This window comes from Lasioglossum baleicum, chromosome 18, assembly GCF_051020765.1.
Source record: "Lasioglossum baleicum chromosome 18, iyLasBale1, whole genome shotgun sequence".
In the NCBI taxonomy this organism is placed as follows: domain Eukaryota; kingdom Metazoa; phylum Arthropoda; class Insecta; order Hymenoptera; family Halictidae; genus Lasioglossum; species Lasioglossum baleicum.
The window spans coordinates 8,096,159-8,121,849 of record NC_134946.1 but is presented as its reverse complement, the minus strand read 5'-3'; the positions used below and the strand labels follow the sequence as shown (position 1 = coordinate 8,121,849).

The 25,691-nt window shown below is 38.3% G+C and overlaps 1 protein-coding gene and 1 non-coding gene across 5 annotated transcripts in view; both read right to left on the bottom strand.

Moving 5' to 3' along the window:
• The window catches only part of Mib1 (E3 ubiquitin-protein ligase mind bomb 1), a 640,458-nt gene that overhangs the window by 212,001 nt on the left and 402,766 nt on the right, over positions 1-25,691 (bottom strand). The gene's annotated exons all lie outside the window — the stretch shown is intronic.
• LOC143218225 (U5 spliceosomal RNA) lies at positions 1,805-1,919 on the bottom strand. The gene has a single exon (XR_013010995.1). It is a non-coding gene; the product is annotated as a U5 spliceosomal RNA (small nuclear RNA).

Sequence of the window (25,691 nt, the reverse complement as noted above, 5' to 3'; positions counted from 1 at the left end):
TTTGAATTATTGAGATATCTCCAGTAACGGTCGAGATATTATACTCACAAAGTTGGTGCTTATTTCCTTTGGTACATGCCAAAGGGTAGTTTTCGAAAAATTGTTTTTCTAACCTCAATAGACGAGCTAAAATTTTGAAAAAAAATCTGTCAAATAAAGCTGATACACTTCTATAAACTAGATTTCGATTCATTGAAATATCTCGAATAAGCGGCGAGAAACATTCTCTCGAACTCAGCTTTCACAAGCTACTAGTCGATGTGAGGGGTAGTGAAAAAAATTACTATTATCCCTTAGTGTGCAATCTAAAATTTTGAAAGAAAATCTGCCAAATAGAGTTAACTATCCGTCTATCAACTGTTTTTTGATTTACTGAAATATCTCTAACACTCTCCAAGGAACATGCTCTCGAACTCGGTCGGAATTGTTCTAACGTCAAGGGGGTAGTTCTAACAAAAATATTTTTCCTGTTTTCAGCAACAAAAATTCTGTGAAAGTAGTTTATAGAGCAATCGTTCCTCTATCATCCACTTTCTGGTTCGTTCGCGTATCTGAAGTATCGCGGGAATAAATCACAAAGTCACGCTATTAGCGAAAACAACAACGAAGGGAGGAGCGGCGACTCACGCGGGGACGCGCGTGTTAACATTTATTTCGCAATTTCCATGGAGTTTTCTCGCTCGGTAATTACGTCACGAAATATCAGAGCAGCGTTATCGATGCTGTCGCTGCGGTGTCCGATTAGGATCGCACTTTCAACGCGTTCCCGGGCCACTCGCTTCTATCAAATTAAAATCTGATGTAAATTGTATGTAATTACGCAGACAGGCGCGTGTATTCCGCTCGCCATGTTTGCTGGAAAAAAGTGAGGGAACAATGCGTTACAATCGATTCCGATTTAACGGAACAATTAATGACTGTTGAATATTAGCCTAATAAAATGCATCGGTATGTCTATTTTATTAGAGACTATTGAGAACTCCAAACCCTCAACTTGAAACCCTCGTCTACAACCCCTTACACTAATCGTCGTTCCCAAAAACATTTTTAACATTTTAAAAAACATCAAGCACACACGAATTAAAGAAATGTGCTATATCAAGTTGTTTACTATGAAAAACGTTGCAGATTCATCCAATTCTAGCTGTATCTTCACTTTAACCCTTAAAATGCTGAGTGGGGTCCTATGCGGACCCCAGAAAGTATTTTTCCTTGATAACTTTGTAAGTAATTGTTAAATAATAGAGAAAAAAACTGTACGTTGCATTGGACCACGACGAATGAAGAGTATATTCTATTGTTTAGAATCTTAATGTATTAATTTCTTTTTGTAAAGAGAATAAAATTTAATTTTACGTTTTTATACCATAATTATATCAATAAATACATATATTAAACATATCTGTTTTTTATTTTTTAATTCTACAATTTTTTAACGTGGGGTCTCTCGAGGACCCCACATCGTATACAGCATTTTAAGGGTTAATAAAATTACTATAAGATCTCCATGCATTATTGCATAAATGTACAAAATTTAAGAATGGTCTTTCTTTAACCCTCGGATGGAGGGACTTGGATCCATTTTGATCCATCAATTGCTAGATTCTAATTTTCTGGTAGCCAGTTCAAATCGTTAGTTCTTTGTATTGGGTCCAATCAGAACATTGATTTTGTCCACGAAGAAATAGGGTAAGAAATATGTATTAACAATTGATACTTATACATTTGACTAGGGCTAGCCACGACTGCCATGGAATCGTCAGAAGTGTCAATCTTGCGGATTATATGCATTTACGACAAAAATGATGCCTACGCATACCCAAAAATTATTTTACAAACTGATTAACTGCCACCCTCCACGGAGATCTTTAGTAAAAGGCGAAAGATATTTACGGATATTTTGAAGATACCCTACATACCCATGATCCTCGAAGCACCGTCTCACCGGAAACCAGCGGAGAAATCCCGTGAAAAATCGAAAACCCTGGACCCAGGCGAAGATCCCGGCCAGCCCGAAAGTTGCCCGCTCAAGCAACAGCCCGAGCGCCGCGTCAGAAAAAAAGAAATAGGTCACATTAAAGGTTCATTAGGGCACGGCGGCTGGTATCTGACCCAAATTCATATTTTCCATAGTGACGGCCGGTTGCTTACGAGCGCGAGAAAGACACCGCCACGTCGTCTGCGGTATAGTGGGGGTAGAAGAAGAGAGCGCACGGCCAAAGAGAGCTCTCGCTCTCCCTCTACCTCGGTGCTCGAGCTCGCTCGTACTCTCACGGCGTCTCTCTCGCTCGGGGGTTTCTCTCAGGTAGAGCCAGCAGACAGTTAGGCGAGCTGACAGGGCTGGGGTTCTCTGGTCGCGGGGGTGGCGGCCCGGAGCAGCTCGGGTTGGATGCGCGGGACGCAGGCGCCTCCCCCACTTTTCGGCCAGCCCCTCCGCGAGGGCTCGAGGCGTCGCGACGCCCGCCGTCGGCTGCACAGTGCGGGCCCGAACGCCCAGCAAGTAGTACGTTCACGTTCTGGTCGGGCCGACCGACCGCTGCGGTGATCTTTATTCCGTCCGCCGCTACCACCCCCTCTCTCTCTCTCTCACTCTCACTCTATCTCTCTCTCTCTCTCTTTCCATCACGGTCCCACCCACCCCACGTTCCACCAACCCCTGCCCCTCGTCCCGAAGTGTCCCTCCATCCGGTGCCGCCCCTCCCTCCCTTCCTCCCTACCTCACCCCCGACGAAATCGTTGTCGGAGAAGAGAGCTGCGGGCAGAGAGTGCAGCTGCAGGCAGAGTGCAGCGGAGTCAGTAGTCGAGGCCTAGCGCGTGGCCAGACGCGCGGAAGAAGATGGAAAGGAGACAGTGTGGCGCGCGTGGGAGGGCACAGGGGGTGATTATTTTATGGGGTGAGATGCATCTCTCTCTCTCTTTCTCTTTCTCTCTCTCTCTACCTCTCTCTACCTCTCTCTCTCTCTCTATCTCTCGGTTCCTCACTCAATCGAGTGGCATCCTTGGTAGAAGTGTGGCTACCTCCTGGAGGAAAGGTACCGAGTATTTTGGGGATCAGGGAGTACATAGGGTTTTTTGGGAAGAAGTTAGCACGGTCTCTTGGAGGTCCAGTGAAAGACCATGGTTGTTTCCCTGGGAATGGTGAAGGGAGAGCATTGTAAGTGGAACCGATGGTATCCGAGGGTTTGGGGCTGCTCACTGGGGGGTGGGAGTAGAGATTGAAGTGTGAAACGCGTGGATCTCGAAGCTCGTGAGCTTGTGGGTGGCACCAGAAGGTAGTAAGTGGATGCGAAGGTTTTTCGGGGGATTTTGAGAGGGTCGGAGATGCGAGAGGGTGGTTTCGTGGCGAAGGGCCGATGTACGATTTTGACGAACGTAAAGTGTGATGGTTGGTGGAGTTTAGTTATTGTAAGTTCGTGAGGGAGTAAAAGTAAATGGGGGACTTCTTTCTGGGGTTGGAAGATGATGAAGGAGGTTGGATCTCTCACACGTGGAGCTTGTTTGAGGAGGATAGTGGAGGTTCGAAGAGGAGCTGTAGGGATGATGGAGTTGTGTGTAGCTGATTCGCGATGGACCAGACTGAGTTTGGATCGAACAGGCTACTTTTGGATGGTGGAGCCTGATTTTGGATGGTGACGACCGGTTTCGGGGAGATTCAGGTTTGTTCAAGGAATTCTGGCTTGTGTCTGTGTGCGTGGCTGGATGATGAATGGTTCCTGTGAGGGAGTAGTTTGGTTGGATCAAGTCACACTAGTGAAAATGTCATTTTCGAAGTTAGATCCTTGCTACCCTTCAGAGGAAGAACGGACGTCATTTTACACAAAATTCAGCCCTATGAGGGATCACTAAAAATTAGAGTCCAGAAAATTGACTATTTGAGAATGAAGTTGTACATGTACTAGAAATAAGATTTCTGACTTCTTCGTTGAATTGGGGATTGTTATCCTGTTATAGGAGACTTTGCAAAGTTTATATTGGTGTCCAGAAAATTGACTGTTTCGTCTACGAAGATATCTTCTTCTTTACGTTAAGGGTTGTTACCCTAATATTTTTTCAGTTCAGAAAATAGTTCGTCTTTGATTCGAGACACTGCTGTTCTCTAATGGTACAAAAGAGTCCAGACAATTTGGTCTGAGCGAATAGCATGTTCCTCTCTTTGTAATCCTGTTACGCGAGATTTTTGCTTGTGCTTCATTGTAGTATAAATTATAGATAGCTTTGAAGAATCCGAGTAATGTGTAAAAATATGATCTCCCGTTTCCAAAAAGAATAATTTTCCCAACGGGAAATGAATCTTGTCCTCTATTAATGTGTAAGTAGTACTCTGGTCCAACAAATCCTTTTGTCGAGGACTACAGTCTCTGTTATTTTAGCTTTTCTCTCGTCCAGAAAAATTGCTTGTCTTTCATCAGTGTCCTCTAGTGACGGGAAGTTGATATTGGTGTCCAGAAAATTTGTTCCAAGGAAATACCTTGATCTTTGTGAGACCAAAGATTCTTTTCTTCTTAGGATAGCTTCTCTGTAGAACACCCTGCGCTTCGTTGAGAAATATTACTGTCCTCTTATGAGAACTCTGGCATTTATTAGAGTCCGGAATATTTGTTGAAAATGCCGGATTCTTCATTGGATTAAAAATATTGCTGTTCCTTCGCGTGTTAGAATGTTGCTATCCGAGACTAGAAAATTTATTTTATCCTGTTTTCCATTGAATCGAAAATATTGCTCTTTTTCGTGATAGTTGCTATCGGATCTAGAAAATTTATTTCACCCTGTTTTTGATTGGATCGGAAATTATATTTTTAATTGCATTAATAGTTACTATCCTCTTTCACGGCAGGTGATCGTAGAGAAAGTTATTATAATAGCAAAGTTCTAAGGAAATATTATCCTTCGTTCAGAACTTGTTTCTCTTTAGTTTCCGAAAAGGTTAATCACAAAATCCCAGGATAAAATTCATAAAAGTGACAGTCTCGACGATCGATCATTTTTAAATGATGAATTTGTTGAAAACGATACCAAAATCCCAAAGTGAATACTGAAACCGAGTGAAATGCAATCTGCATATTGATAACGACGTTTCGACGGCGTTTATTCGGTCACGATTTGCTCACTGCAATTGTTAATTGCCACTGACTACAATTGATTACAGGTCCACAATTGTTAATTGCGATTCGGTGCAATCGACTGTGACTGCTCTTTAATGCGATAGTGGCAGTTTCTAATTGAAAAGTGCGGCAGGTAAATTGCGACCGAATAATCATCCTCATTTTTATGCAAATTGAAAGTAGCGTGATTTAACGACGAGAGAAATTACACGGAAGCCCGTTATCGCAACGGAATTGTTACAACCGCGTTCTCATATATTTTATTGAACTCCGAGCAGTACAAAGTTCTTCAAAATGGCGTTCTAGAAACGTGTAAAGATCCACGGTTCGTCGAACAACGTGTAAGTAGATTACATTTTGCTAAAAATTTCGCTCCGACCAGTTAGTAATTTCTAATCAACTCTGACAATTTTAAACTGAAAATAACTGGCACAAGCTAGTTAGTCAACTAACTTTGAAACCCAGTCCTTAATTTGCAGTTTACGAGAAAAACTTAGAAAGCAGGTCAAACTTTCTTCATTATAGCGTATTACCCCACCCTCGGCAATTTTTCCAAAAGGGTTTCTTCGAGCACTAGCCTTCTCATTAAAAATAGACTCTAATTGTACGTAAGCTAGATTCAAAATAAAAATCAAGGAACCGTAGAATTCTAGTTAATTTTTCTCTCTTGGTCTTTGACAACAAAATGCCAATCCTCTAACAATTGAAGAAAGAAATTCTAAAAAATTAAACAAAAAAGAAATCAAAGTCCCAATTTAAAAAAGAAAATGTGTGTCACTTATTGAGACGTACAACAGTGAAAGAATTTCAGAGTCAGTAATCAGTGCTATCATTTAACAACGGATCAGTGGATCTGACAAGAAATTATAAATCACATCAGTATATCTGTAATAATCAATACAGCTGTACACAAAAGATTTAATCCAGCTACAATAGACCTAATTTACCACTGCCCTAATTCAGGAAACAATTCGTTGAACTCACTAACACTCACTGACTCTGCAAATAAATTCTGACAGAAATCCATCATAAGCCCAGGTCATTCTAGCTGTAGTTACCATTTTGCCAATTTAGGAGACACTTCAACCACTGTCCTAATTTAGAAAAAAATTCTCTGGACTCACTGACACTCTAGTATCTCTGCAAATAAATTCTGACAGGAATCCATCATGAGCCCAGGTCATTCTAGCTGTAGTTACCATTTTGCCAATTTGGGAGACACTTCAACCACTGTCCTAATTTAGAAAAAAATTCTCTGGACTCACTGACACTCTAGTATCTCTGCAAATAAATTCTGACAGGAATCCATCATAAGCCCAGGTCATTCTAGCTGTAGTTACCATTTTGCCAATTTAGGAGACACTTCAATTACTGTTCTAATTTAAAAAAAAAGTTCTTTGGACTCATTGACACTCTAGTATCACTCACTGACTCTACAAATAAATTCTGACAGGAATCCATCATAAGCCCAGGTCATTCTAGCTGTAGTTACTATTTTGTCAGTTTAGGAGACACTTCAACCACTGTCCTAATTCAGAAAAAATTATCTGCACTCACTGAACTACAAATAAATTCTGACAGGAATCCATCATAAGCCCAGGTCATTCTAGCTGTAGTTACTATTTTGTCAGTTTAGGAGACACTTCAATCACTGTCCTAATTTAGAAAAGAGGTCTTAGGACTCACTAACATTCTAGTATCACTCACTGGCTCCAATTATAAATTCTGAGAGGAATCCATCATAAACCTAGGTCAGTTTAGCCACATTTGCCTAATTTAGGAGACACCGAAAGATCAACCCCTAGCTGACCCGATAAGAGTGGTACCTAGGAAGATAGGTAGCTCCAGAGGACCTATCAGGTCAGTTGGTCCATTTTATTCTTGACCAGACGACGTTCTTTTGGCATCGAAAGTGAAACAGGGTGAACGGACACAATATCGCAATTTGAGTATTGTAGACTCTTCCGGTTCTTTCGCCACCGAAATCCACCCCCGCACAGGTCCTCCTGCCTGTCGATATTTACAGCATTACGTACGCAACCCCTCTGCCTCTTTGTCCGTGGCAACTCGCCTAATTACTCCTCCATCGACTGGCGATGAAGCCTGTTTAATCAACCTCGATCGTGTCCTAAATTAGTCGGACGGAGTCTGCAGTGTCCAAAAACTGGGGATGGGGATTGAGAGAGAGAGAGAGAGTCAGGGAGGGGTGTACCTTCAGCTGTGGAAGGTGTAAATTGAGTTTGATGGGGATACTCGATTATCATGGAATTTTTGGACAAATACACAGTAAGTTTTGCATTTCTTTTATTGTAGTTGAGATTGGGATCATGTCAGGGGTCTTAGGCTTCTTAGGTGGACGGAGTTATGTGTCGGTTCGAGTCTGGTTTTACATTTTGATCAACTACAGTTGACTCAGATCTTGGTGAATTTTGTATCTTTTTACTTTTGATTGGGACTGTGGCTGAGTTAGGGCTCGTGGATTTTCCGACCGTCGGGATTAGGCTTGGGTTAGGTTCTACAGACTTGTTAGCAATTTTTTTTAGTAGGTCTCGGGTTAGATTGGATGGCTCTTTTAGACATTTTTGGATTAAATGTAGGTTAAAGACTAAAAGTTTTCGACGAAGTTCAGAGTTTATCAGATTGCATTTTTTTAGATGGATTGGGAGTTATGATCAGATTGGTGGTCTTCTCATCTTTTCAGATACGTTTCGAGTTTGGTACGGATTCTATTTTATGAAGAATTATGTAAAGTGCAATCCTCTTAGAGTCTTGCTTTACATTTTACTAAATGGTTCAAAGAAATTCTGATTCAGATCTGGTTTCCTAATTCTTTCAGAAAGTGTCTTTCAAGTGTCCCTCAGACAAATTTTGGGAAATATCCCCACAAATCTTGAGATCAATTCCATACAAGTTTTAGTAGTCTCTGGTCAGATTTTGCAAACCTTTTAGACGAGTTCTGAATTATGGTCCATTAAGAACGATGCCAAGCTGAATTCCCATAAAATCAGAGTTCCATACAGGACGTTGTTACAGCTTTAGATTTGGACTCCCATTCTTTTCATAATTCTGAATAGATTTTGGGTTGAGTCTTTCTCAATTTCCCATTCTTTATCAGACAAATTCTGAAATTCTAAAGCCTGGATTGAAGGTTTCCCAACCCTTTCAGAGAATCTCCGAGTTACCTCATGGTCTTTTGACACATATTCTGAAATTCTAAAGCCTGGATTGAAGGTTTCCCAACCCTTTCAGAGAATCTCCGAGTTATCTCATGGTCTTTTCACACATATTCTGACATACATTCCACAAGGTCTGCACATAACTGCAGCTTAGATTTCCTAAGTTTTTCAAACAAATTCTGAGATACATTTCTCGTCGAATAAAACCATCTACTTATCAGACTGTTCTCCCAGTCCTCTAAGATCAATTGTAGACTACTCTTAAGGTAGTCTTCAATCACTTTTCACAGTGTTCTCAGATACGTTTTGATCAGATTTTAATCTTGGAGACTACCCACTATATTTTCAGATTTTGGGAGACCTCCATTAGTTCACATTCAGACATACTTTGGCCGGTGTGCATTTGCTTTTCTTCAAAAAGGCTTGAACCCAGAATACAGTCTAGTTGAACACAAATCGTTCTGACAAGTTTTGGTCTCCCAATCCTTTCAGACCTATTTCACGCTAAATTCAGGTCAAGTTTCAAATACCTCTCACACTATTTCGAAACAACTTTCAGACTGGTTCTGGTCTTGAAATCCTTCCAGACAGATATTTTACTGAACATAGCCTAGATTTCTCACTAATCTTGACCTGCTTCTTGTAGTAACTAGTTGAAAATAAGCTCTAAGATGTTTCACAAACGTCTTCAGATAAACTCCAATTTTTAGAGTCACTTCAGACGATCTTCTGAAACGAATATGTGCTATTGTGTCACGTTTTCAAGCTTTCTTCCAACACTACTCAGATCCACCAATCCTTTCAGACAGATATTTTACTGAATCTAGCCTAGATTTCTCGCTAATCTTAGCCTGCCTCTTGTGGTAACTAGTTGAAAATAAGCTCTAAGATGTTTCATAAACGTCTTCGGACAAACTCCAATTCTCAGAGTCACTTCAGACGAGTCGTCTGAAACCAATGTGTGCTATTGTGTCAGGTTCCCATGGCTCAGGCTTTCTTCCAACACTACTCTGATCCACCAATCCTTTCAGACAGATATTTTACTGAATCTAGCCTAGATTTCTCGCTAATCTTAGCCTGCCTCTTGTGGTAACTAGTTGAAAATAAGCTCTAAGATGTTTCACAAACGTCTTCGGACAAACTCCAATTCTCAGAGTCACTTCAGACGAGTCGTCTGAAACCAATGTGTGCTATTGTGTCAGGTTCCCATGGCTCAGGCTTTCTTCCAACACTACTCTGATCCACCAATCCTTTCAGACAGACAATTTACCGAACCTTGCCTAGGTGTCTAGCTAATCTCGACTCGTTCTTTGTCTCGTTAAGCCAGAATCAGCTTCTAGCACCCACAGACATGTCCTTCACAGAAACTTCAATTCCCAGAGTCCCGTCAGACCGAGTCCTATGAAAACACCGTAAACCTTCCACAAGCGCCACCGCTCCGGATATAGGCCGGCCGATGGACAGGGTCCCCCGATCTACCACCCCTCTCTCTCTCTCTCTCTCTCTCCTCGCTCTCTCATACGTTTCTCGTTGGTCCCGCAGCATCCTCTTCAACTCGCGCGACCAAAATACCGTCCGCGGCGAAGGAACGCGCGGATAGCTGCCGTCCGACGGCGCTCTCGGTCGCGTCGGTTTCACGAGAAAAAATCCGCCGAATCGCAGACTCTCGCCGAGATGAAGTTCAAGGGGAGCGAAGGGGACGCACGCACGGCGGGCGTTGCATAATTTCGCCTAAAAATACGCGAAGTCGGGGCCGGTTGCGCGAGCGGCCAGAATATTCGCGAGAGACGACCGACGGAACAGTGAAGTGTGCCGGCTGAAAGCGCGTTTTAGTGAGCAGAATATCGTTTGAGGGACAACAGTGAGCATTTATCGGAGAAGGATTCGTACGGTGCGCGGACTTGGTTTAGTGACTGTGTGACTCCTGTCAGTGGATCGAAGATGATGCACGTTGATCGTCGTCGGGGCCAGTGTCTGCCCCCCAGGCTCAGCCTATTGAGGTAGGTTTTCCTTTCCATGGTCTTGGTATGCTTCTGGTGTGCCTGGGCTGATTTGGATGCTGGCGTATGCGAGTCTAGAGTATGGCCTAGTGTGTATGATCAACGATGACATCTAGACCTCTTTAGTTAATTTTTTTTTATTAATTTTTGATCGGGGTTCTTTGGTGGTTGGGATAAGTTCGAAGATGTCTGTAGAGGGTTTAATTAAATGGTGTGCTGATTTGGATGGTGGTGTATGAGAGTTTAGAGTTTGATATTGTGTGTATGTATATATTAATTTTTAATTGGGGTTCTTTTGGTGATTGGGATAAGTCCGAAGATGTCTGTAGACGGTTTAATTACCTCGTATTTCATACATGATCTTTTTAGAATTCTTGGGTGTAGGTTTCTAGGGAAATAATGGGTATTCGGGAATCTCCTGTGGATGATTGTTGGTCAGGCAGAGAGATTATTTGGGAAGCAGATTATTGAAAGATTAAGTGATCAGAGGTTATATGAGGAAATCACTGAGAATAGATAAATGTCAGATGGATGTCAGAATTATATTTTGGGTTAGATCTAGAACTTTGAATTATTTCTCGAAAAACTAATAAAGGTGTGGCCCTGGATTTAGATATAGCCTACGAGGTTGGCCAAAGTTGTTTAAACCTTGAAATTACTATTTAAATTGCTAAGGGGTTGGACGTAGTATGGCTCGAGGTCATCAAAGACGGTTGCATCTTCATATTATTTTCTTTTTTAAATTGATATTGGCCTGTATCTTGGCCTAGGCATAGACTCATCAGCAACGTCTAAATACTGGAATTACATTTTCAAAAATTGAAAAGATTGTCAAAGATGTTACAGCCTACAATTAATTTTGGAAAACTTGATAGGTTTGTGGATGAAGGTCCAGCATGCATCGAGGTCAACAGAGACTTGTGCGTAATAAATCTGGAAACGGTTCTTTAAAAAATTGATGATGACCTAGACCTAGCCTTAGACATAACTTATGACCTCAAACTCAGCCTCAATATTACTGTTTATTATTAAAAATATTATTTGAAAAAGACGTTATCAGTGACATTCATTCTTCATAACTATTTTTAAAAAGTGGTTAAATATCTGGATTTAAACGCACCTTGAACTTCGACGTCATCTCGGAGATGTTTAAACCTTGAAACTATTTTATTCAAAGTTGAGTAAGCTGTAAATATAATTTTGCACGTAGTCTCCGATATAGTTACAGACGTTTGAACTTCTTTGTTTCAAAATTGATCTAAACACACTCGCTCCTCATTACTTTTTTTTTTAAATTGTTAAGAGTCCGATACTTCTCGAGATCATCAGGGACCCAGACAAATCTTGAACCTCATAATTATTTCTTTAAATTGCAATAAGAACTTCGATTTGGACTTGTGAGGTTGTCTTCCATAAATCTTGAAATAGGCTATTAAGTAACAGTTAAGTGTCTGAGCCTACTACATCTTGAGGTAGTCAGAGACACAGACGAAATATGAACCTATTTAACCTATGGCGTTGTCAAACTCGTCTGAATTAACAGTTAAGTGTCCGAACTTGGCCCTGGGATACTTTTAGGTCATCAGATAGGTTGAACCTCTGAAATAATTTTCTTAAAGAATTCGAAGAAGGCGTACCCTGTCTTAGACACGATCCAGGACGTCAGAGGAGTCATGCAAGCCTGAGAATTATATTTAAAAAATGTAATCTGGTGATCCGGTAGCCATAGTTAAACGATAAGCCACTGTGTTCATGAATCGACAGGAACCCGCCTAGAATCATAACGAAGCGTACACTCTCACTAGAACATACTCTAACAGGCCATCCGTCGGCCAGCCATGGCCTCCCGTAGGATAAATTTAAACTCTCGGCGTCTCGTGTTACTCGCGCATCGTGCCGAGCCGAGAATAGTTATCCACGCTCGCGGCCGCGTCATTCCTCGACTCTTTCCTCGACGACAGATCGTTCATTGAATCCGTTGAATTCCCGAACGGAAACAGCGCGCAGCCCAACCCTCCGAACACACCACCCTAACTAGACAATAATGACCCCGATTTGTATCTATTTAAAAAATCACGGATTCCTCGCGTTTCTAGAGTCCAGGGCACGCGGGGGTGGATCGAGGGCGAGATTCCAGAGCGAGAGCTCGTGGGAGGGCGAGCAGCGGGTGCTTCTGGGATCGAAAGGGGTCCATTGTTGCCGCCTTAATGCCCCTCTTCCTGCCAATAACCCCCGCGCACACAATGACACTCTTAATGGCCGCCCGGCGGGCTGCAGCATCACTTCGAGCCGCGACCCTGCCCTCTTCCTGCCTCCGTACGTGCCAGCATCTACGCCATTGTCTACCGAAAGCCTAGTGTCACCGGGGAAATCCTGATCGATCAGGCCTCGCACCCTACTTTGCCTCAGAGATCGAAAACTTGACGTGACTGGACTCGAAACTTGATTCTCGCCGGAGAGATTCAATTGTTTTGGTCGCGTGACTCTTATGTGACTTGAATCAGCTGCCCCGCGTGTCTATCTTGATCTAGTCCACGCCATTGCGGTCGAAAAATTTGGCTGGATAGACTCTAAATTGGATGCTGGGGTGATAGAACCAGTTATTCGGATGGCGACCACACCAAATTGAATTGACCACGTTTCTGGAGGTTCATTTCGTCTCTGCCGACGCCACTGTAAGCCAGATATTCAGTTGTGGATAGGTTCTTCGGTCGATAGAGTCAATTGTTTAGATATTTAGATACGTTTTCTCAGATACAATTACGTGGATACTTCGGGCATTTCAGACTGATTTGGTGAACTTTTCGCATGAATTATTGGGATATATGGATCTTAGGTTTAATTTATTTGGATACTTGGGAAACTGTGGATGAGTGACTTTGCTTGCTGTTTTTGGTGTAATTTTGCTTCATACTTTTTTTTATGTTGCGTCTATAGATTATAAAAGTGAGGATTTATTCTAAATTCGATACTGCGTACACAGATTCAATTGTTTTGGTGTCTAGAGCTTTTTGTGTTGGATTAAGATAGATGTTGGATGTGTCATCTGCTAATTTTGAGTTTATTTTGCTTCGAGCTGCGTCTCTATACGTTCAAAATTGAAGAGACAGCTCTAAAATAGGTTTATAGATTGATAGATTTATAAATTGATAGATTTATAGATTTATAAATTGATAGATTTGTAGATTTATAAATTGATAGATTCATAGATTTATAAATTGATAGATTTGTAGATTTATAAATTGATAGATTCATAGATTTATAAATTGATAGATTTATAGATTTATAAATTGATAGATTTATAGATTTATGAATTGATAAATTTATAGATTTATAGATTCCGAGATTAATAGATTTATAGATTGTTAGATTGATAGAATTATATATTGATAGATTCATAGATTTATAATATAAGTAATAACAGAGCTTCATCCATAAATGCCCAAATAGATTAATAGACGTACTTGTATACACTTTGTCGATTGATAAATCGACACATTTTTTAATACATTTACAGATAAACTTGTAAATGAATAGCTAAGTAGATGCATAGATAGATTTATAGATCGATTCGTAAACAGACATGTAGACGCATTTGTATTGATACTTTACTAAGGAGATTTATAGACATATAAATTATGATAGGCAGATAAGTTTGTAGATAGATTTATAGGTAGAGAAATTTGTAGATAGATTCACAGGTAGAGAAATTTGTAGATAGATTCACAGGTAGAGAAATTTGTAGATAGACTGACATAGAGCTACATTTTGCAATAACAATTTGCATAGAGTTACATGTAGTTTGATTTGCAGATATCTTTCCATATAAATTGTATCTATGCAGGCAGATCTATAGATTTGTAGACAAACGTATACATACTATCATGATACATACTAAGATTCCGATCCAAGACGAGCACATAGAGATCCCAACCTGTCATTGAAATCTCCTCCCTGAAAATTCAAGCCACAGCCGAAGTTCGTTTCATCGAACATCTCCAAACCCGTTCGCAACCAACAGAGAATTCTCGCGAACGTTTCCCAGATAACTCGATTGTGTATTTCATTCTAAAACAATCTCCACAGCAGCGGCCAGCATAAACTGTACTAATTAGCCTCGGCGAGGAGGAGCCTGGTATCGGCTATTCCGGATCGCGGAGCACGAGACATCATCGACAGAGTCAGACAACGTCTCTGGAATCGACATTTTGCGGTCGGGACACGGGCACAACGAAGATCGAGGAGATAATGGCCGTCACCGCAGCTTCCACCTTGATTTCGCCCGGCGAGAAAAAGCCTGAGGAAAAACCAACGAGGACGCACACCTGGCAAACGGCGAACGTAATGTTAAGCTTAGCTGGTTGAACACGGGTCAAATATACCGCACGATTGACGCATTTGGTCCCCTTCAACCAGCTGTAGTTGACATTCGAATACAACGAGAAAGAAGACAGTGAAAGATATCCCGTGAAGTGTATTTTTTTTTTTATTTTTCTTTCCGTGAGAGATATGGTGACCGGATCATGAGACTGTTGCCGACGAGATTAATGTAAGATCGATTGTGGTGGATGTTGATGGTGAACCGACGAAGAGGTGAACGGGATGGAGGTTTTGATGGAAAAACGGATGAGTAGTAAAATTGTAATGGGCCTCTTAGTTCTTTCGGCTTGGGATCGAGGTTAAATGGGCCACGGGGTGGGCGTGTGGTCGTTTTGATAGCAAATCCGTGCCAGACGTGCTCCAGTTTGTTCATCATTCAATTATTTAATTTTCTACGTCTTCACGTTTTCATTTGTCCCATTATACAATTATTCTATATTCACCATACTCAATATTTTTAATCGTTCAGCCTTCAATTCTTTGATTTTTCAACTACCTACGCAATTTTCAATTATTCAGAGTTTTCAAATTCTTCACGTGCATCGTTTGTCCCATTTCAATTGTTCGTCATACTCAATTTTTAAATATTCCGTGTTCGATAATTTAATTTTTCAACTCCCACATCCTCTCGATTTTCAACCCTTCAATTCTCTAATCCTAGATTTTCACAATTTTCCAATTATTCAATCACTTCGTTCTTCAACGTTCCAATTCTAAAATCCTCAAATCTCAAAACTCTTTATGTACACTCAATTATTCAGTTTTCAATTTTTCTTATTTCTCAAGCCTTGAAATCTTGTGATTTTGTAATTAATCAGTTCTTCTATTTTTGAATACTTCAATTCCTCAATTTCTCAATTCTCCAAGCTTTTGAGTTCCTACTTTTTCTGCGATTTTTCAACTTTTGAATTCTTTATTCTTCTTTAATTCTTTATTCCTAATTCTTCTTCAATTTTCAATTCCCTGGTGTTTCAATCCCTCAGTTTCTTAACTCGACAATTATTTTCCAGTTCTCCAACTCTTCAACTTTTGAAGTATTTAATTCTTCAATGGTTTCTAATTTTCCTATGTTACAATTCCCTAATGTTTTAATGTTTCAATGTTAGTCTTTCAACTTTTTGATTTTTTTCACCAGTTGTAGACGATATTGGACTGTAACTATGCAGAATAATGTTTGTGGTTCTTGACCGAAGGTTTTGTATAGTTGGCACGAGGATAGCTCTAAGATCGTAGATGTGGATTGTGAACTGTCAAAGATAAATGAGCATCGTCTAAGACTTGGTTTTAATGTGGGATTTAGGTACGTAGTAAAATTGTAATGGCGTCTTGCTTCTTTATGCTCAAGATCGAGGTTAATGGTGCACTTCGATTAACACAGCTATTTCGAAACTGCTTCTTCTTCATGGTGTTGTCTGCATGCTGTGGTTCTAAACTTAAAATACTTAAGACAACGATCTAAAATGTCGATATTAGATTTTATGGTAGAATTCTGTAACATTGCTTAGTTTTCTTATTAAATGGATAGCATCGTTTGGTGAAGTAAATTTTGTTTTTCGTTCTGTGGTAGATATATTTGGACTAATTTATTGTGTATACTGGGTATTTCAGTGAGATTCTGATTTTTCATTGGTCCACTGTACTCCAGAATATAGATTTAGAAATAATTTTTTAAATTGATATTTTACTGTCTATTTTGCAACTTTTTCAAGATATCCATGGAACGTTCAGTGTTCAATAAATAGCTGAAAGAAATATTCTATGTTTAATATAGTAATTTACAAGATTTATTTTAATATAGCAATTTACAATATCAATCAGTAACATGCTTTTTAATTAAAATGTTGGTATTGCAATGATCTGTCAGTAGACATTTTTTAAAAACTGTTTATATAATGATTTTTTCCAATTTTCCTCAACAAACCTAATTTATTTTTATATCCACAGTTGTGTGTTAACTGCAAGCTTATTCTATAGATTTAATTTTGGTAAGAAACACCGAAGATCGCCTTGGCAATAAACATATTGTTAGTCAGTATTTAACTGTTTATATTTTGATTGTTCTTACAGTTGTCTTCATCAGACTTAATTTATATTTAAAAAGAAGAATTGTGTGTTAATTACAAGTGTATTCTAAAGATTAAACTTTGGTAACAAACAAATTAATCGTTTAATTTAAAAGAATTTACTAATCATTTTAATGAATATTTGGTTTAACTTGAAGAAACTCTCCCCTCGTCAATAAAAACACCTATAATGTTTACTTTAGTACAAAAAAATACTTCTCGAAATATAGTGAAAAATAAAAATTCTTTTTGGCATTTTAACCGAAAAACATTTTGTTTAATACTACTTACAATATCCAAAATAAAAATCGTCTGATCGTATTGTATACCGACTTCAAACAGACATTTTGTTAATTAACAAGTCCGATTCACAAGTCACCGTGAATCTTCATGAACAAATAACAATTAGACAATGAAAATATTGTCCTGAGATTGCAGGCAGACTGCACCGTTTTAGAGGAGAATTAAATCAAGTCGCAATTATTTTTAAATTATTCCTTCCGATAACAATTAAACGTGCTATAATTATTCCAATTGCAGCTTCACTTAATTGTATAAATTTGCAGCTGATGGATCGATTTAAAGAATTCTCTGGTCCAGTCGTTTTATTAACATGCACTTTCCCCCCGTTGTTGTTTTTTCTTTCTCTCGCCCGTTTATTTATTTTTTTTTTTCGTTGGCTTTCGAATAGATCACCGTCGTCACGGTGGCAATGGGAGCGGTGTTCGTAATTAGTCTCCCATCTAATTTTAGTTGCAATACATTCATGTATGCAGAAGGGGAGTGGGTAAACACAATTGGTGTTAATTGGAACTGTGATTTATATTTAAGGACGCCGTGTAGTATAATTGGTTGGCCGGGTGTGCACAATGGAGGACTCGGTGCTGATTGGAAGAGCACCGAACTCTGGAAATATTTATTGCTTTGGACACTCACTTTTAACTATTCTTCCCGTTTTCATTATTTCAAGTTGCATAGACTTTTTACAAAAATTATCCCAGGCTATACAGATTTTTAAAAATTATTTTAAACTGTGACGAATGTTTGAATTATTTTAAGAATATTGTTTTATACAATTATATTATTATATATATATTATTTTACAAATTACTTTAGGTTGCCAACATTTTCAGATTATTTTAAATTGCATACATATTACTAACTACTTCAACTTCCATGTTTTCAAAAATAATTCCTAATTGTGTAAACTTAAATTGCATACATATTGTTAACTACTTCAACTTCCATGTTTTCAAAAATAATTCCTAATTGTATAAACTGAAATTGCATACATATTGTTAACTACTTCAACTTCCATGTTTTCAAAAATAATTCCTAATTGTATAAACTTGTTTTTATTACTTACTATAAATTGTGTATGGATGTTTAAAATTATTTTTGTTTGTACAGATATTTTCTTTAATTACTGTTGGAAAGCATAAATTATTTTTCTAGCCTCTGTTAACTGCATAGATGTTTAAAAATTCTGTTAGATTATCCAGTAACTTCTTCATTAGTTACTGTAGGTTGCGTAGATTATTTTTTTAACCACTGTAAATTACATAATTGTTTTAAAATTACATTGGATTATACAGATTGTCTCTTTCACCATCATGGTTTGCATAGATCATTTCTCTAAGCACCATAAAAATTGTACAGATTTTTGAAAAATTATTCTAGACTGTACACATTTTTTGTTCCTGAATTAGTGTTGATTGCATAAATTATTTTTCCAGTCAAATTTCCCTGCATAGGATATATATGTATACTCATGAGATGCGAAACAGCTTCGAAAAATTTGTTATAGTTGATTCATTTATTATGCATTGCAGATGACAATGTTTTAAACATATATGACCCAACCAGCCGCTATTTATAAAAACAGATATTCTCATCAAACGTTTGTCAGATTAAAGTGACTATGTTTATTTATTAGCGTATGAATATTTCTCACTTCTTTCAAATATGGTATCCTACATTTTCATTTTATGGATGTTTTTATTTTCATTATTTTTTTTTGATCATATTCATAAACTCTTTAATGCATACAGATTGTGAATGTGATTATAAGATAGCCATGATTTCGTTCACTTTGAAAAGTATTATAATCTGGCGAACAGTTGTAGAATTTAAACAGTAAGATATTATAAATAGACAGCAATAAATATTTGCAATTACACAGATATTAATAAAAAGAAGAATAAAATGAAGTGGGAAGAATAAAAAGAAGTAAGAAATAAAAAGACGATGTTACTATTTTCCTAATTTCATCCGCTGACCGAAATCAATTCTTTTATTTCAGTTGATTATCAACACATTGTAAAAGTAAGATGAACAAGAAAAACAAGTTATGCTGGAAGCAACGAAGAACAATGGCTCGAATAATTTTAAGCTCGCGCATATAGGGAAAGCAAAGCTTCGCAGCCAAGGGATCCTACCTACAAGTTAAAAATGCAGTAACGAAATTATTGAAAAATTCAGGAACTATCTGAACACTCAAAATAAAAATTAGGAATGATATTTTTAATTTATTGTTTAATGTAATCTAGTATTTTTTGGGACAAATTAAATTCGTCCACTGCTACTATTATTATGGAACAGACGGAGTACTTTTTATACTTCACTAGCAGCCCCCGGCGCGGCTTCGCCCGTGCTAAGAGTGAGAAGACTTTAGATTTTGATCTTAAAAAAAATAAAAAAAATAAAAATAGTGTAAAAACCTTCTCCATGAAAAAATACATATATGTGCCAAGTTTCATGTTGATCGGTCAAACAGCTTCGAAGTCTATTAATCATATATGTATATACAAACATCCATTTTTAAAAATTAGAGAAGAAGAAGATTTATATAAATTTTATTTTTGAAAATTTGCTGAAGCCAGAACTGCATGAAAATCCGTAGTCTAGACATTAGGAATGACCGTTCAAAAAATCGTGCGTCGGATATCAGCTGAATGCTAAATTACCGAAGGAGATTCTCCAGGTGTGCATCAGCCAGTGGCAGTGGAGTAAAGTGCAATTAAACGGAACCCGGTGCAGATTGCATCGATAGTTACGACCGTAATGTTTCATAAACACCGGCGATATTTTCCAACACGCCGTTTATTCGTTGGTTACGCGGCGGCGCCGTTATTGGAGATTACCCGGAGTATCAGATAAAACTGAAAGATGGCACCGGGCTTCCTCGCTTCAGAAAATACACGCGACCACCAATCATTTATTGATAACGATTATAGGATTATGTGAATTACACCACTGCTCGGAATTTGTAACCCACGACCAGATTAAGTTCATCTGCCCCCCTCCCCCCTATTTTTAACAATATATAGACTCGCGAGGCCGGGCGAATTAAAACGAAAAATTCACCTCGTTTTTCATTTGGATTATGCGATACCTGCTCGAACGATAACGCTAAATCTGCATTGGGCTTTTTCATTTTTATCTTCGGGAACATTGCGTCACGCGCCTCTGGCCTAATTATGTGCAGCAGAAACTCTTTTATTCGAACTAATAGAATATCAGTTCATGCGTATTGATGTGAAATAAAACTTTTCTGCGTGTATTATTATTGGACTGCACTTTTTATCCAATCATGACGAAGATGAGTAAAGATTGAAAGTATTGAACAGCATCGATATACTACTTTTAACCTAGCCAAATTATTAAGGAAAAGAAAACGTTGTTGTGAGATTTTTCTAGTCGATGTCAAAGATTTTTAATAAAAGTTAAACATTGTTTATTGTTTTATATGGCAAATTATGGGGGGTTTAAGTCATCTTTATTCATTTATATATATATATATATATATATATATATATATATATATATATATATATAAGTCATTACTTTGCTGACTCTCAGTTTCTTTAAGAGATACAAGACTCCAATGTTTGCTATTCATTTCCACTTATTTTCACAGAGAACTTATTCTCAACAACCTTAAATTTTCTAAAAAAATATACATAAAAGATTAAACATTGTACAACGTATATAGAGAATTAACGTAGGTTCAAGTCATTACTTCCCTAATTTTCAGTTTGTTCAAAAGATACAATACTCCCAAGTTTGCTGTTCCTAGGTATCTCCATAAAAACACAGGCTTTTCGCAACGAGTCATTAAAAATTGAAACTATTCTGGCCGATACCGAGGATTTTGATCCAAGTGGAAAATCGCATGATGAAGCGTATGTAAAACTGTGGGGGGTTTAAGTCATCACTTTGCGCAATTCGAATTTGTTTATATGTATAGGGTGCGTCACCCAAGACCCAAATAACTTCTACATTTTTTGAGACAGGAAGAAATGCTTCAGACAAAAGTTGTTTGGTTTCTAGAGGCCCATTACGTGGTCTACATAACTTTTTGTCAAGAGGAGGTGCTCAGGAGATTAGAAGGACAACTTAGCGTTTTTTTAAATGGAACTACATATTTTTTAACTCCTACGATTGTAGCCCTTTTCGAGACAATTTCAACGACATAGTCATTCAATGTCATTGAAGGTCGTAAACCTTCAAATAGATGAAAAATAGAAAATTATCGTAGAAGCTTATGAAATAAAATATTAAATCTGAATAAATAATTATTGTCTATAAATGATGATGAATATATGTATATAAATGACTGTACATCAGTTAGGTAGTTCATAGAAATGTATACGATACCATGAATGTATCTGCTACGTACTTGGTAAATTACGAGCCTTCTATGTTCATATTGCCATAACAATTGTACGAAATCTGAATAAATATTTATTGTCTATAAGTGATGATGAATATACAGGGTGAGTCACCTAAGACAAGCATCCTGAAAAACTACATTTTTTGAGATGGGAAGAAATGCTTCAGACAAAAGTTGTTTGGTTTGAAGCATTTCTTCCTGTCTCAAAAAATGTAGTAGTTATTCAGGTGGCTTGTCTTAGTTGACTCACCCTGTATAATGCAAGCCTGTAAATAATTTCAACTTCTTTTCATGAAGGAGAGAGAGAGACATTCTATGATTACACTTGATAATTTTGTATCTGAGAATCTAAGAATGTGGAGATATTTCGAGGAATGTGAGATATTCCAAGGTCGACACTCGATTATGTCCGCCATGATTTTGATTTACTGATTCGTTACGTTGCGAAGAATGTTCAGAACTTGATCCGGGAGAGTCGATGATTGATCGAGAAACTTGGACGACGTGTCAGCGGATCTATTTTAATCGGTTCTGGTTCGGACACGGGCTAATCTAATTCGCGATTATCGGTTTAATATTTATAATTACGGGAAAGTAACACACTCTGCCTACGCAGGCGGGCGCCCCTAGTGAGTCAATCAATCAAGAAGATTGCATTCTTATAGTTGACGACGCAGAATACTTTGAATACATACTATTAGGTTGTTGCATATGAAATGTCCGATTTTAGAATGCAACTCTTAGAAAACGTTTCGATCAAGAAATTCTATAACACTCTTTTACGAGAGAACGCGGTCGAGTTGCGACCTATGGTTCCTTTGACAAGCTCGGTCCTCATGGTGAGTAGAATGCGATAGAAACATAAAAAAATTTGACCTTGAATTTCAAGGTGAATGTCAATTTTGCGGCAATTTCTTTTAACAAATCTTCGCTAAATTTTGTTACGCCCTGTACATGCTGCCGAATAATGCAAATTACGCCTCGTAAACGTAAGAATTGGACTTTCGAGGGCGATCGCGGCCTAGATTGATCTTTTATCTAACGGTTTCGACTACTAAAAAGTCCCATCTTCATAAATATTATCGAGAAATGTGAACGCTCATCTCACGCCCTTGCAATTCTAGAAACAAGTCTACCGCCATAAGCACCGATTTAGCCGACACGTTCCGATTTCCTCGAAATACATAGTAATTCTGCGTCCCGTTGCATAGACTATTTCGATCATGTTTCTATGTATAGTTACGTCGCCGTGCTGTCTGAGTTCCGGGAACTATCCTCGCGATCGGGAAAATCGTTCGCGAATTTAAACGCAGTCGAACCCGTGTGTACCTTCGTTTCTATCGTCTGTGGGATCGATAGAGAAATTTCGAGTTCGCTCGCGATTGGATGAGGAGACGTAGAATCGTTGGCGCCAGAAGGTTGGAAATTCGTGTGAGTTGCTGTCTGGGATACGACCCAGTTCTACAATAATTTATGTTAGTCGCGATAAGAGTGGTCCTTCTCTCTGACCATGGATAAGGGCTTGCAGTGATTTACAAGAGAACGTGGCGGGAATTCTTTGATCATTACGATCATCTCGCGAGATGAACGCGGAATTTGTTTTTCGCTGCCCAGATATCGTGTTGATTAACGTTCTGGTCTTGGAGATAGATGGACATACATGCGCATTGTAGAAAATCTCTGAATTTTTTATTATGGACATTCATGGATATTGTAAAGTGCATAGTTGGAAAATTTTTGATCCAGTAGCTATAAAAATTGTGAAAGATATTGCCAAATCTGAGAAGAGTCTTGAGAAGTGTGATGGAGTTGAATCTTTCGGAATTTTTTCTGGAAAAACGAGTAGCTCTTTTTTAATGAACGTTGATGGATATTATAAAATGTACATTTCGCTAATTTTGAGAATTTGTTCATCCACTAGCTATAAAAATTGTGGAAGATATTGCCAATCTGAGAAGTGTCTTTAGAAATGTGATAGAATTCAATCTTTCGGAATTTTTTGTGGAAAAACGGGTAGATCTTTTTTAATGAACGCGTTGATGGATATTATAAAATATACATTTCGCTAATATTCAGAATTTGTTCATCCACTAGCTATAAAAATTGTGGAAGATATTGTCAATCTGAGTAGTCTTCAGAAATGTGATCGAATTCAATCTTTCGGAATTTTTTTCTGGAAAAACGGGTAGATCTTTTTTAATGAACGTTGATGGATATTATAAAATATACATTTCGCTAATATTCAGAATTTGTTCATCCACTAGCTATAAAAATTGTGGAAGATATTGTCAATCTGAGTAGTCTTCAGAAATGTGATCGAATTCAATCTTTCGGAATTTTTTGTGGAAAAACGGGTAGATCTTTTTTAATGAACGTTGATGGATATTATAAAATATACATTTCGCTAATATTCAGAATTTGTTCATCCACTAGCTATAAAAATTGTGGAAGATATTGTCAATCTGAGTAGTCTTCAGAAATGTGATCGAATTCAATCTTTCGGAATTTTTTTCTGGAAAAACGGGTAGATCTTTTTTCATGAACGTTGATGGATCTCGTGAAATGCATATTTCGCTAATATTGGGAATTTTTTGATCCACTAGCTATAAAAATTGTAAACGATATTGCCAATCTGAGAAGAGTCTAGAAATGTGATGGAGTTGATTGAATCTTCCGAAATTCTTTCTGGGAAAACGAGTTGCTGTTTTTTAATGAACGTTGATGGATATTATAAAATACACATTTCGCTAATATTGAGAATTTGTTCATCCACTAGATACCAAAATTGTAGAAGATATTCGCGAGAACTGGCACGCCTGACCGAATGCAATTTTAACTGAGTACTACTGCAATTATTTTTCGCGGCGAGGAACAATTTCCGCGATTAGCGCGTCGGCCTTGGAAAACTCGCGGATTTCAGCCGAAAATTGCTGGACTGTATGATTCCTTAGAGCGAAAGAGATATATAGAAGAGAGAAAGAAAGAGAGAGAGCTCGTCGAGCGATATCAGCGTTCTTCAGGGTTTCTCGAGGGCCCATCAACGAGTAAGCTTCCTTATGAGATTATACTCTTCTCGGAGGGCGGGCAATCGTGTACGGTGCAGTTCCCTTTAAGTTTCAATATCCTCAGACACCATTTGGGTGGTCTTAGTTGCCCTCGACTGGGTACGCGTCCGTTCATTATTGGCCGATTCAGGAAGGCTTTGGCCCCGAGCCTCGCCCGCCACCTTTTCAAACCTGCCGGATGGATGGATAGCGGAGCATCTGTATCACCGCAATACCTACTCGAGATTCGCAAATTGGCTGGCCACTTGCAACTTGAATCACCTGTCTACTTATATGTCCGTCGAGGGCTGTCGTAACTGCTGCTGCTGCTCGCTACCTGCCGCACAATCTCGCGGAATCGAGCGTTCTTCCAACCCCCCCCCCAGCCCTCCTCTTTCATCTTCGTGGAACCATCGTGGCCTTGAAATCGTTCGAATCGGAGCCAGGCAATTAGGGCGATTAGGTGTGCTATTGTTCCCATCGGACGCAACCTTGATGTTCGTTCTCAAATTGATGCATGACCGCCTGCGTAGCAACACGTTCAACGGGCTATTCCCATTTTAGACAATGTATCATTATCATCGATTAAATGTTTCGAAATTTTACAGCTTCATCATCGAAATTATATTCTACGATTTGCAGAGCATATCATACACACGAAAATACATAAAAAAACTTTTTAAATATCACGCTTATATTAAAGTGCACTAAAAAGGAGAAAATGATTTTTTTTAGACATTAGCGACAATAAATAAAAGCGTGGAGCGCTAAACTATATTGACGCAATCTTCGTGGTATTTAAAGAGTTTTTTTTATACATTTTTTTTATTTTCTACTTTTTAGTCTTTACATCACTTGTAATCGATTTTAATTGCCGCTTCAACCATCTTTTGTAAAAGGGAAAATATTGTGTCATGACGGCTGCAAATCGAAGTCTCCATCTGCGATTTCGTTAAAAAACTTCTTTTCTCCATAATTCTAGTTTACGAGATAAAGAGATTTCCGAGATAGTTCTGAGAATATATGTGTTATTGCGGATTGTCTAATAGTTCAAAAGCAATAAATTTACAATGTAAATAAATTTAAATAAATTAATAAATAAAAAAATAAATTTTAAATGTTTATGAGAAACACATTGTACAATACAATTTCTACATAAAGATATTGTTTGTCATTATATCTTATAATTATACTGGGTGCTTCTTTCTTTTGCACAGTAGTGTACAGTAGGACCTCGATTAATCGGATTCC